The sequence below is a fragment of the Pelobates fuscus genome, chromosome 5, assembly GCF_036172605.1.
Source record: "Pelobates fuscus isolate aPelFus1 chromosome 5, aPelFus1.pri, whole genome shotgun sequence".
Taxonomy (NCBI): Eukaryota; Metazoa; Chordata; class Amphibia; order Anura; family Pelobatidae; genus Pelobates; species Pelobates fuscus.
In genome coordinates, this window is record NC_086321.1 from 283,593,454 (window position 1) to 283,608,675 (window position 15,222).

Consider the following 15,222-nt stretch of genomic DNA (forward strand, 5'->3'; position numbering starts at 1 on the left):
GGGGGAAAGAATTTGATTGTAGGGATCAATTTCTTAAAGTTTAAATCAACAATGTATTCTTCCTGTCTTCCTGACATTCTTGTTTTTTTTTTCTTTTTCTTTTTCTTTCTTTCTCTGCTACTCTTTTCTTTTCTTTTTTTGTTCATGTGGCTGGCATTTCCTTGATTGTTGGCAGTACTGTGCCAATTCATCCCCAGATTAATCTTGTAACTGAGAAAATTAGCTCGAAAGGGGTTAGCTCTATAGTGTACGTTTTCACTTTTTCTTTTATTTTCTGTCTTGTGCTACTGTTTGTATTGTATAGCTAAGTAAATATAAATTACCCCATTTAAAAAAAAAATACAAAAGTCAAAAAAAGAATTACAAAAAAATAAATAAAAAAAATATATATATAAACAATATAAAAAAGGGATCCAATAGCACACATAATAACACGAGAAATATCTAATTTTTAAGGAAATTTGCCCACAGTGGGTGTTTTACATTATCAGGTCTGACAATGGTAGCAGTCACCCCACATATACGCTAACACCCAGTAAACACAAGTCCTCATCTCTCATTATACTTTAGCATTTATAGTTATTGTCAAAAGGGGGTAAATAGTACAAGGTCTTTTTAACTTTCTGCTTTATTTAAATAGGGAACATAAGTATTCCATGTTCACGTTACATCCATTGGTCCCATAGTCTATTAGCAACAGTTAGAAGCTGTGCGTCCAACCAAATGTCTCCCTGATCTGAATTTTGTGCATAGAGAACAGGTATCCACTTCATACCCAGATCCAATGTATTGCTTCCATTTATTTTCTAATACAAATATTGACAGGCATGATGTACATTTGATTATGACCAATCCTGAAGCAATAAAGCCTTTAAAGTCCTAAACTAGGTTTAGTTTCCCTGTGTTATTTCATATTGTGTCACTTGTTACATTAGTATAGTGAAAACACGTAGTAAAGCTCTATAAGGTCACAGAGTAACAAATGCACATATTATGGTGTTCATGGTTAAAAATATGAAACAAAGTATAAAAAAAATAAAAATCAGACAAACCTAAAATAATTTAGTTGTAATAGTAATACTTTTTGCCATTATAAAGAATTGCACAAATCTTATTTCAAGTATCTTTCCTTAACTATCAATACATCCCTAATGTATATACTGTATAATTGCCTTATATATCACATTTGCGTTATGTTTCTTTATGATGATGCGGAGTGTTACTTTATAGAGAATATATATTTGTGCAGGCATCTCTTGCGTTCTACGTCTGTCTACATATCTATCAAGGGTGCATCCAGTCCAGATAAAGGCAACGTTATCCTTTGCCATGATTCTAGTGCCTGCACTGTAAAGAAGGCGACTATAGATATAAACTTTACTAACTACAAAGCTGTACCTTAGAAAATGAGAGGCATTGCCTCCCAATAAATGTCAGGTCACAGGCTATGAGAGGAATTTAGTAATTTGCAAATCCTATGCTACAAGAGTGTGTGACAGGCATGTCTCCCTCCTTCTTGTCCAACAGTCAGGCAACCCTGCATCTCTCCCTTCTGCCAGTTACACAAACATGAGTCTCATTCTCTGTTTAGAGGAGGGCGCACAATACTTATCTATTATATAATGAGGCGAGAGAAAAGATTGGGACGGAGCCATTTTGTCCACCCAACACACACAGGACCCTCTTATTGTGTCTGCTCAATCCAGCTATGAATGGCATTATTGTGTCTGAGATCCTATTCATACCTCTCTATACTCACCCCATCCCCCTTCTCTCTTCCCTCTGTTGCCTCTCCTAACCCCCCCCCCCGCCCTCACCCTCTCTAGGCTCCTGGCGGCTCAGCCGGCGTGCGTGGATAAATTAATATGAATTTGAAAAGGGTCTTGTTTTCCAATGACATGTCCTCTCCACTTTCTCACGATGAGGGCTGTTGGGGGTGGAAATGGCAGTGGAGGCGGAGATGTGGGGAGCTAGGTCTGATTCAACGTCATCTGTTGTGGATAATTCCTATTCCTGGCCTTGTTTGGTGTATTTATCATCAAGATTAAGTCAAGGACCTATTCTGGTGAATAGAACAGTAAATACATTCCGTATTCTGAAAATGATTTAAGAAAGCATTTGAGGCATGTAATTCTACTATGAAACATTACAAACACAGCAAATGAGAAAGGACCAAAGAGGTTTAAAGAGCAGTAGTTATTATACAGAAAGTATGCATGGATCTATAAGAGGAGTTATAGGGAGAGGAGGTAAGGTTGGTACTACAGGGAGAGGTGTATGGCGCAGTAGGAGGAGTTATACAGATGGTTTAAAATGTGCTAAAAGTAGAAGAATTAGAAAATGGTATAGCAATAACCCACACATTTTAAATGTAGGCCAGTTACCTCTGCAGCACTTATTAATGACTGGCTGTATGAAAAGTAGACCTTCAGACTGAATATGACTGCCACACAATTGGCCATATTGTTGAAATAATGAGAAGAGGTAGAAAGCTTGGTAGTTATGGAGGGGAGCCGTATAAAATAAAAAAGATAAGGTTTGAGCCTGGAAGCAAATGAGAGAAGGTTTATGTAAAGAATAAGGCAAAGTAAAACAAAAAAATCTGGACCAAAAAAAATAAAAAAATAATTAAGGGCAGCAACATGGTGCAGCATACAATGAAAATGGAAAATGGAAAGAGGAAGGCTAAATAGAATACAGTGAAACACATATATTAAAATGCATTTATATTATTTCTATAACATAGGATGCACTAATTCACCAATTGTATTGTGTAATTGGAAAGACAGCTAGTGTGCACTTAACCATTGTGAGATGTAACATTACTCAAACTGTTCTCTTACTGTAATACTGAAAATTAAAAATCTTAGGTAAAACATAGCTACACAATCAAATGATTTCCGATACCCAGATTGCTTAGAAAGATTTCTGCTTTCTACCTTTGCATGTGCTATTATGTCCTGTAAATGTTTATGCGGTATTTAGGTTTAATTTTATTAAAGACACGGAGGCTCATATTATGCATAACTCTTTCTTTATTTCCTCAGCAGCAAAGATAGAGGAATATACATATTATCAAAATGAAAGAATATATATTCTTTCATATTCATATTATCAAAACTGTATAGGCACATAGGCAACCAATCACATAGTAGAGGAAGTGGCTATATAAGGCCTGTGTCTCCCACAATCCCCCTCTTTCTTTGCTGCTTCCTCAGACAGCTAAGTACTTTGCTCTTGTGCTCATGTTCATGGTTATTTGATTTATGATCGTATTTTATTTGATTTATGATTGTGTGTTATTTGATTTATGATTGTCTTATTTTGTGATTATTGCTGCTGCCTATTTGTTTGTGCAGCAGTCTTTATGTTTCTTCTTATGTTTTCCCCTTGTGCTGGTGTCTAATCCCTGGGTTTTCCCCTTTCTGTTCTCCCCTGCGCCCGCCCTGCTTGCCCTGCGGGTGCCGCGCGGGACCCGGTACCGGCTTTCAGCCGCAGCTATTTCATCTGCCGCGGCTGTTAGTGTCTCTGCCTGCTCGCTCGCTGGCTGCCCGCGCGGGGTAGGGTGCATGCGCCCCTTCCCCCGCCGGGTTCCAGTCCGCGAGCGTTCACTGCACGTGCGGCGGCCATTTTAGGGGTGGTCATTCCTCGTGTCGGTTGCTCCCTCTGCTGCCGTGCGGTCTGCTCTCTCTCTGGGTCCCTTGGGTGCACCAGCGTTAAGGTTCTTCTCTGTACAGTTTTTCTGTGGGTTAATCAACCCTTTTTCACCTTACTTTTTTGGTCTATCCTCTGGGTTTTATTCTAACTGACTGTGCCACTATGCAGGATAGGGAGGAAGGGCCAGAGGGCCTCACTGCTGATTTGAACATGGACAATCCTGAGGGTGCTAATGCCTCCCAGGAATTTCAAGCCCTGTTAGATGCCACTATGGCTTCTTCCTTACAAAAAGTTTTTGCTTCAGCCATGGGTGCTCTATCTTCCTCCTTCTCTCAGTCCCTGCATACCATGCTATTACCTTCCCTAGCGGCCCCCGCCCTCTTGGGTGTGGGGACCCCCTCACCTACCCCGACTGTGCCTGGGGCCTGTAAGGCTAAGGCGAAGTCAAAACACATCGACTCCCACTCCTCGATGCAGGTTCTACCTGCCATGACTGACGCGCTAGAGGCGGTCACTGATAGCGCGCCTCCCACGCGCAAAAGAGCCCCTGGCCGGGCTAAAAAGGCTAGATTGTGGAAATGGGCTAGGGCCCTGGATGATGGGTTGGATACCGACCGGAGTGTGGAGAATGAGTCTGACGCTATGGACTATGACTCCTATGATGAGGGCAAGTTGGGTGAGGATCTACCCCTTACGGGTGTAGCCCCTTCTGGGACCTCTACCGCTGCCCGTAGTCCCACAAGGCCCCACTGGGGATGGTAAGGCACTGTTTGACCCTCAGGGCAACCCTCTATTCGACCCCGACGACCTCCGTCATCCCAGGTCAGCAGAGTGGGTTCCCCCAGACCATATCGCCCAATACGTGGCACGGCGTATGCGCACCCCCCTTTCCAAAGAGGGTCGTAATAAGTTACGCGCCAAATGCCCCAGGCCTTCCCTACCGGCTCGGCTTGCAAGACTCCTGACATTGACCCCCAGATTGCACAGTTCCTGAACAAGTCAGGATGGAAGCCCAAGAAGGGCCTGGACTACTCGCTCAAAGGGTGCCCAGACAAGATCTTGGATACCCTGGGCCCTCTATCCAAGCTGTACTAGCTTCTGGATGCCGCTAGAGCAGGCAATTCCGTTCTGGATGTTGACGTTGCCATAGGTTGGGTCCAGCGGGCTATCTGCCTATTGGGGAATGCGAATACTGCGATGTCCTCTGAGAGACGTAAGGCGATCCTTCTTAAGATCGACCCTAAATTTGCTGCCATGACGGTGGCGGAGCCAGGTCCATCCGATGAAGGGATGTTATTCGGTACTACCTTCGTGAAAGACCAGGGATCGTATGTTAAGACCTTTACGGCCATAGACAAGGCGCAGGCAAACATGAAGCGCATGTTCACGCCCAAGGTTTTCGGAGGGGCTGGGTGTAGCAGGAACCGTCCACCCGGCCGTGGTTTTCGAGGCTCATTTCGGGCCAACAGAGGTTCCTTCTTTCCATCCCGAGGATTTCAAGATCCGAGGACCCCTCCCTTCTTCCCAGCCAGAGGGAGATCTTGGGGCTCCAGATACCCCCGTGGTGCCACTTCAGTTATGGTGAGTACCCTTTCTTCCCATCTCGCTCATGTTCGGGTGGCGGGAAGGCTGGCATTGTTTTACCGGGGGTGGGCGGATATGACTTCAGATGCTTGGGTACTGCAGTACGTGCGGGGTTATCGCCTACAGTTTGTTTCTCTGCCTGTCCAAATTTCTGTCCCCAGGGAATTGTCCCTCTCTCAGGATCAGGACAGAATGATTTCGACAGAAGTCGAGGAGTTGTTGTCCAAAGGTGCTATAGAGGAATTGCCGTTTGCCGCTCCGGGCCTTACGAGCAATCTCTTCCTGGTGCCAAAGAAAGGAGGCGGAGTCCGCCCAGTGATAAATCTTCGTCCTCTCAACACGTTCCTCCGCTACCAACACTTTCAGATGGAAGGCATACATTGCCTCAGAGACCTCCTTCGACAGTCGGATTGGTTAGCCAAGTTGGATCTGAAGGACGCGTATTTTACGGTTCCCATCGCGGAGGACCACAGGGATTACCTCCACTTCACCTGGCACAGGAGGCGTTGGCGTTTTGCCTGCCTTTCGGTCTATCCTCGGCTCCTTGGTGCTTCACCAAGGTCATAAAACCAGTGGTGGCTTTCCTCCGTACCTGTGGAGTACGCCTCATTATTTACCTGGACGACATTTTAATCATGTCCCAGTCCAGAGACCAGCTACTGTTACATTTGGACTGGATGATCAACCTACTGCAAAACTTAGGTTTCCTGATCAACTGGGACAAGTCGTCCCTGAACCCTACCCAATCCATGGAATTCTTGGGTTTCCGTGTGGATTCCATCCAGCAATTCCTATACCTACCGGAATCCAAGACGAGCGCTTCGGGTGTCGGATTTGTCCATCAGACAGCTAGCAAGACTTATCGGCCTGCTTGCAGCTTCCATCCAGGCGATATTCCCAGGCCCGCTACATTAGCGAGCCCTCCAACGTCTGAAGGTTTCACACCTCCGTTCGGGGCACTCCTACGAATCCCGGATACGACTGGACGAGGAATCCAGGGACGAACTAGTCTGGTGGTTGGCACACATGGAGGCCTGGAACGGAAGGGCCATTTTCGGTTCCGTTCCGGATGTAGTGATAGAGTCCGATGCCAGCTTACACGGCTGGGGTGCTCGTTGTGGCAACATTTCCACAGGAGGCAGATGGTCCGAAATAGAGAAATCTTTACACATCAACTGTCTGGAACTCTTGGCAGGGGCCTTTGCGATTCGCAGCCTTACCCCGGGTCGGGCGAACTGCTGCGTTCTCCTCAAGATGGACAACGTGTCAGCAGTCCGCTATATAAATCACCTTGGGGGAACTAGGTCAAGGATGTTGGCTCTTCTGGCAAAGGATTTTTGGCAATTTTGCCTTTACAACAACGTCTCTGTGACGGCGGAACACATTCCAGGACTGGACAATTCGGGAGCGGATTGGAATTCCAGACATTTAAGATACTCGGGAGATTGGCACTTGCACGTTTCGGTTTTCCAAAGCCTAGACAGACTGTGGGGACGGTTCACAATGTATCTGTTTGCTTCACGTCTGAACACACAACTACCGAAGTTTTACAGTTGGAGACCGGACCCGGCAGCGGTGGCGACGGACGCTTTTCTCCAAGAGTGGCCATCGGGCCGTCTGTATGCCTTTCCTCCGTTCAACATGATTGCTCGCACGATCTCGAAGTTGGTCCGTCATGACTGTTGCCTGGCGCTGATCACCCCCTTTGGAGATCCCGACCGTGGTTTCCACGTCTGATGGAGTTGTCGATAGATTACCCCCAACTGATCCCGAGCTTCCAGGACCTACTTCTGGATCCGGACGGGATTCGCACAGGCTGGTGTTGCAACACCAATTGCCTCTGGTGGTGTGGCTCCTTTCAGGGGATCTTGGGTTGTCCCGATCAACTCTCCTGCTCCTCGATAACGCCTGTGCTCCGGGTACAAGATCAGCTTACCATGCTTCATGGAACTCATGGAACTTCATGGTCTAGTTGGTGCATGGAACGAGCAATGGATCTCGTATCTGCCCTTCTCCATCTGATCTTGGAGTTCCTCACATTCCTGTTTGATTCAGGCAAGGCGTACCGCACTATCAATCTTTTCCGCTCACCTATTTCAGCTGGACATAGCGGTTTGGATGGTTCACCCGTCGGCAGACATCCTTTCGTATGTCGCCTCCTCAAGGGTATTCGCCTCGCCCGTCCTCCTAATTCTCGTTTCTCTGCCTTCTGGGACGTCAATGTGATGCTGCAATTTCTATCATCATGGTATCCTAACCAGGAATTGACCCTCAAGCAGTTGCCCTCCAAGCTAGTCATGTTTCTCTGCTTGATCTCGTGTAAGAGGGTCTCCGACGTCAGAGCCCTTGATTGGGACGCCATTGTTTTCACTCCCGAAGGTGTTGATTTCAACATATCCAGGAGGACAAAATCGGCATCTAAGTCGTTTGTGTACCCTAGATTCTCGGAAAGCCTGCACTCTGTCCAGTGGATTGTCTAAAGGGCTATCTGGAAGCTACGCAATCTCTGCGTTTGTCAGATTTGCATCCCTTGTTCATTTCTTTTCATGCACCTCACCGACCTGTTTCAACGCCAACTCTGGCACGTTGGGTGCGCTGGCTCTTATCTTTGACGGGTATACACACCTCTGTCTTCACGCCTCATTCTGTACGGGGCGCTATGGCTTTGAAAGCGTCTGCAGTTGGCTGTCGTCTGGAGGACATTATGCGAACAGCGGATGGGTCTCGAGAATCGACCTTCCGCAACTTCTATTTCAGACCAATTGAACACATCGCATCTCAGGTGATAGCACAGCTTTGAACTTGCATAATATGAGCCTCCGTATCTTTAATAAAATTCCCAGATTTTACTAGTAACATGATGTAAAGTCATGATTTTATTAAAGACACAGAGACGAGTATTATTCCCTCCCACCCTCCCAGTGTGGGGTCTAGGGTTGAGATGCTGTTGGACTCTTGAGGTATGTCGCAATTTGGTCTGTTATTTATGGATTGCATATAATATTTGTACAATTTTATATTAATTATACTTTATATTTTCCAGATATCAGTTTTTCACTATGATCTACCGGCAGTTTTTGATTGGTAAGTCTACAGTTTGGAGTTTGGTTATTACCATATTTCTCTCTCTTTTTTAGCTTGAAGTTATCGACTCGTTCGTGCTTCCTGTTCTGGCCAAGTGGGATATCGTTCTTCTTATCTGGTCTTCGGTTTTCGCAAGAAAGAGGGGGATTGTGGGAGACACAGGCCTTATATAGCCACTTCCTCTACTATGTGATTGGTTGCCTATCTGCCTATACGGTTTTTTCTTTCATTTTGATAATATTTATATTCCTCTCTCTTTGCTGCTGAGGAAATAAAGAAAGAGTTATGCATAATACTCACCTCCGTGTCTTTAATAAAATCATGACTTTACGTCATGTTACTAGTAAAATCTGGGAATTAGAAGACACTGTTTTATTCAGCTAATACCCACCATCATCGAATGTATAAAATTTATGTTAACAACTTTAACAAGCAATTATTTTTCTCTTTATTTATAGGCTTGATGTGCAAATATAAGATGTTCCATCACAGAATCTCCGTGGGATACATTAACATCGCTGCCAACAATATAACTGCAGATGAGCTTTATTGAATGTAATCCAACCTGTCAAATAGCCATCCAAGATTAAAACAAAAGGATGTGAAGAGCTAGTGAAATACATCAGAATGAACATACATGGTACCGCAACAATTTTAGTAAATAAAGTTGGGAAGGGGAGATCAGAGGAAAATGAAAGTAAATGCGTGACTTTGTTGAACATGGCAAAAACACTCTTGGACAAACTGATGAAATAAGCTTGAGTGTTAGGCGTCTCATAACACGAGTAGCCACATCTGACTATATATTAACAAAGGAAGCAGTATTGTAGTAGTCATTTTCAAGTTGGCTTTTCACAGGAGGTAAGAACAAACTAACGAGGGTGGGAATTTCTACAAGGCCATTACACATAAATTAAAATTGAGAAAAATGATCTATACATTGCGCTAATAGAGACAATGTATCATATTTTGGTCACTTTCTATCCTGTCAATCAGTTGTCAGCACAGAGTTGGCATAAACCTTCATGCTGACAACTGAGTGACAGAGGAGACCAGGAGAACCATCCTACAGGCAGTTCTCCTGCTCTTTGTCAAATATATTACCCTCTGTAAGAACATCCCACGTGATGTAATTCTACTCTGGTTCTGATGTGCTGGAAGTGGAGCCAGCATGTTGCCATTGTTAGTGAGAATTGTCCTGCTTGGGGAAAGGTCCCCAAGTATATCCAACCATATCATGAGAAGTACATGATGTAGGCATTACTATAACGTCCAGGATGCTGATGAGACGGCTGCCCTGTTGCCACTGGGTAGAAGGTAAGTATGACATCTAGAAAGACATTTAAATATATTTTATCACTGTATAAACAATATATAATTAATGCATATGAAGAATACATTAGTTAAAGTGAACCTGCCATGGCAAGAGGTTTGCACATTTGCAGCAAACGTGAAAACTAGAGATCAGTAAATTCTCATTTTATATTCTATAAGGGAGTTGACTCTAGCCAGGAGTGCCCCTTTCACCCTCATAGCTGCAGTAAGACAATGTTGTATTAAGAAGGTTAACTTAACCATAGCAATGTGCTCTTTTAATGAGCAGCATTGTAGCGCTTGCATTTCCTGTATGTAAAACCTCTTTATTTCCATGGCAACATCTTCATTCATGAAACAATACTGTATCAACTTGAGCTGCCTGAGGGTGACAATGAATGATAAACAGAATGTATTTTATATTCTTGTTCACAATTTTCTGCTATGTAAATGCATACTGTTGCCCACTATTTAAAAAAAAAAAGTCTTGAATTTTGATGTGGCTGATGCTGAAATAATGCTAAATCTTGAAAAACAAGCATTCTGGGTATAGTCACAAAAAAACAAACTGGCATAAATACACTGGCGTTTGATTGACTGACTGGTGTTGAGTTGCCGTGATAACACTTCTTCTTAAGCACATTACTTACCAGATGAGGTAGATACGGGTACACTTTACAATATTTCAACTCTTAAACTAGATATGTAATCTGTAATCACTATTTTCACCGCGTGTTATAGTCATATAATGGTTTTCAAAGATGAAAGGCTTGTTTTAATTTATACAAAAGAAAAACAATAAAACAGCATGCTTCAAATAGTTTTGCAAAAGTGCTACTGTAGGACTATAAAGAGTTCCTTTGCAGGTGTAATTGTAAGATGCTTCCCAGCTTGACTGTTGTCACTGTTTTCCCCATGCCATCCAGACAGCTAGGTGTGGTCACTCCACAGGTGCCTTATAGGGGAATTGAATGTGGGACCTTCCTTATCCTAAGCAGGGCTCGAGTCCTGCAGGAACGCATGGGAACGGCGTTCCTGCACTTTTTCCAAAGCAGGAACGCCGTTCCCAGTCCTGCAGGACCTGCCCTGCTAACTGCACACAGGGGCCATCACACGCGGCATTCTTATCCAGCTCTCTCAGCTTCAACTCTCGCGAGACCCGCAGCTGTAAGAGCGTTGCCACGGGTTACCATGGCAACGCTCCGCACAGGCGAGTCTCGCGAGAGTTGAAGCTGAGAGAGCTGGATAAGAACGCCGCGTGTGATGGCCCCTGTGTGCAGCGGCTGCTACCCTCCACCGGACCACCAGGCGATCTCCCCCCTCCCTGACAAGGTAAGAAGCAGGGAGGGGGAGTAAAGTAAAAGAAAACATAAACACATAAAAGTTAAAAAGCAAATGCATCCCCCCCATCATCCAGCACACACACACATAATCCAGCACACACACACACATAATCCAGCACACACACACACATAATCCAGTACACACACACACATAATCCAGTACACACACACACACATAATCCAGTACACACACACACATAATCCAGCACACACACACATAATCCAGCACACACACACACATAATCCAGCACACACACACACACATAATCCAGCACACACACACATAATCCAGTACACACACACACATCATCCAGCACACACACACATCATCCAGCGCACACACACACATAATCCAGCACAAACACACATAATCCAGCACAAACACACATAATCCAGCACACACACACATAATCCAGCACACACATACATCATCCAGCACACACACACATAATCCAGCACACACACACATAATCCAGCACACACACACATCATCCAGCACACACACACATCATCCAGCACACACACACACATCATCCAGCACACACATAATCCAGCACACACACACATAATCCAGCACACACACACATAATCCAGCACACACACACATCATCCAGCACACACACACATAATCCAGCACAAACACACATAATCCAGCACACACACACATAATCCAGCACACACACACACATCATCCAGCACACACACACATCATCCAGCACACACATACATCATCCAGCACACACACACATAATCCAGCACACACACACATAATCCAGCACACACACACATCATCCAGCACACACACACATAATCCAGCACACACACACATAATCCAGCACACACACACATAATCCAGCACACACACACACATCATCCAGCACACACACACACACACACACATCATCCAGCACACACACACACACACATCATCCAGCACACACACACACATAATCCAGCACACACACACATCATCCAGCGCACACACACATCATTCAGCACACACACACACATCATCCAGCACACACACACACACACATCATAGCCCACACACACACATCATCCAGCACACAAACACACACACATCATCCAGCAAACAAACACACACACTTCATCCAGCACACACACTTCATCCAGCACACACACACTTCATCCAGCACACACACACATCATCCAGCACACACACATCATCCAGCACACACACACACACTTCATCCAGCTCACACACACACATCATCCAGCACACACACACACTTCATTAAGCACACACACACACACACACACACACACTTCATCCAACACACACACACACACATCATCCAGTGCACACACACACACATCATCCAGCACACACACACACACTTCATCCAGCTCACACACACACACACACTTCATTAAGCACACACACACACACTTCATCCAGCACACACACACACACACAATCATCCAGCACCCACACACACAATGCATTCATTATACACAATCTGCACATACTACAAACACACTACATTCATTATACACACTCTGCACTCATTACAAACACACTAAATTCACTATACACACTGCACTCACTACACACACTACATTCACTATACACACTCTGCATTCATTATACACACTCTGCATTCACTACACACACACTACATACACTGCATTCATTATACACACTGCATTCATTATACACACTCTGCACTCACTACAAACACACTACATTCACTATACACACTCTGCATTCATTATATAGACTCTGCATTCATTATACACACTCTGCACTCACTACACACTACATTCACTATACACACTCTGCATTCACTACAAACACACTACATACACTGCATTCATTATACACAATCTGCACGTACTACAAACACACTACATTCATTATACACACTCTGCACTCATTACAAACACACTAAATTCACTATGCACACTACATTCACTATACACACTCTGCATTCACTACACACACACTACATACACTGCATTCATTATACACACTGCATTCATTATACACACTGCACTCACTACAAACACACTACATTCACTATACACACTCTGCATTCATTATATAGACACTGCATTCATTATACACACTCTGCACTCACTACACACTACATTCACTATACACACACTACATACACTGCATTCATTATACACACTCTGCACTCACTACAAACACACTACATTCATTATACACACTCTGCACTCACTACAAACACACTACATTCATTATACACACTCTGCACTCACTACAAACACACTACATTCACTATACACACTTTGCACTCACTACACACTATATTCATTATACACACTGCACTCACTACACACACACTACATTCATTATACACATTCTGCACTCACTACAAACACACTACATTTATTATACACACTGCACTCACTACAAACACTTCATTATACACACTCTGCTCTCACCACAAACACACTACATTTATTATACACAATCCGCACTCACTACAAACACACTGCATTCATTATACACACTCTACACTTACTACAAACACACTACATTCATTATACACACAATGCACTCACAACAAACACACTACATTCATTATACACACTCGGCACTCACTACAAACACACTAAATTTATTATACACACTGCACTCACTACAAACACACTACATTCATTATACACACTGCACTCACTACAAACACACTACATTCATTATCCATACTCTGCATTCACTACAAACACACTACATTCATTATACACACCCTGCACTGCACTATATGCATAGGAGTGTAATTTTTTTTTTTTTAAGGGGGGGGGGAGGCGGAATCTTGGGTTGAGTTCCCACACTTTTTTCCCCAGGACTTGACCCCTGATCCTAAGCCATCTTTTCTGCCTCTGAGCCACTTCAGAGGGCAGTATCAGTTTGTTGTTTCCTGTTGCCTAAGACTGACTTATATTGTAACCCCTGCTTGTGGAAATATTCGTTATTGCCTGTCTGCTGCCTGCCCTGATCTTTGGAACCATGCCTGACTACTCTTCTGGATTTGCCCTTGTCTGTTTCCTCGTACCCGGTTATTGTTCCTGTCTAAGCCCCCGTGCACAGATTCACAGCCCAGGTAGCTTCTTACCTGGTTACCATGGGTTGTGTTTATCTGCAAGGGTGAGCATACATCTCTGCACTTCGGACTCCAACCAAGGTAAGATCGTGACAACTGTCACTTAATAATTTGTTTGTAGGTGTTTAATGTTCACTGACTGCAAGTCCCGCTGACCTACCATTGCCCACCCTTGACTACAAACTTCACCACCGTCCTCCTACTGCTGATGCTCTGATAGTTACTGACATTATCAGATGTATAGGGGTTGCACTTCGGACTCCAACCAAGGTAAGATTGTGACATAACAAACTGACCCTCATGGAGTCTGAAGGGATGTGCAAGCTGCTTACCTAGCAAGTGTCCAGCCTGGCCCAGACTGTTTCGGAGCTGCAGCGAGAAGTTCAATTTCTTAAAGGCACAGTACGCCCAGCCCCGGAACCTGCTTACTCTGAGCCAAATGTTGTTATCCCAGAGAGATTCGATGGTAGCCATACATCCTTCCAGTCCTTTTTTTTTTTTATTCTTTATTTTAGTTGTGCAGATGTTCACAATATTTCAACAAGCGCCACAACAGCATATTTCACGTTTCATACAAGTTAGACAGTGGCATGATAATTTGCACAATTTGTACATCCTTCCAGTACTTTAAGGTGGATTGTTATTTGCCTTAAGGCCTCGGACATTTGCCACCGACTTCATTATGGTCCGAGCAGCGATCAACCTGCTTTCTGGACGGATCAAAACATGGGCACACCAGATGTTGCAGGCTAAGAGTCCTGTACTTGACAGTTGGGGGGTCCTTCATGACTGCTATGGACTCGCAGTGCAAGACCTCTAGAAAAACTACTGCGCCAAGGCCTGCTCCACGTTCCAGAGGATCACAGAGACAGGGAGATCCAGTACCAACGCCACACCTCCTTGTTGCCTCCTTATGATCCGGTTCATAGACTCCAGAGGTATCCAATGTTCCTTTTTTGACTCCGAGGAACCTATGGAAATAGGACTCGTCAAGATCAAAGTGACGCATGAAGAAAGAGATGGGAGGAGAAGCCATGGCCTCTGTTTTTACTGTGGAGAAAGGAGACACTTCCTCTCTCATTGCCCTGTTCGCCCACCAAGGCCTCCAGCTCTCCGACTGGCTACTACCTTTCTTCATCCTATAAGCT

General features: G+C 44.3%; 1 long non-coding RNA gene across 2 annotated transcripts in view; it reads left to right on the forward strand.

Moving 5' to 3' along the window:
- Window positions 1–15,222, forward strand: part of LOC134611473 (uncharacterized) — a 78,590-nt gene that overhangs the window by 42,585 nt on the left and 20,783 nt on the right. For both annotated transcript variants that reach the window (XR_010090897.1, XR_010090898.1), the window contains one exon: window positions 8,784–8,982. This is a non-coding gene — a long non-coding RNA (uncharacterized LOC134611473). The remainder of the gene's footprint in view (window positions 1–8,783; window positions 8,983–15,222) is intronic.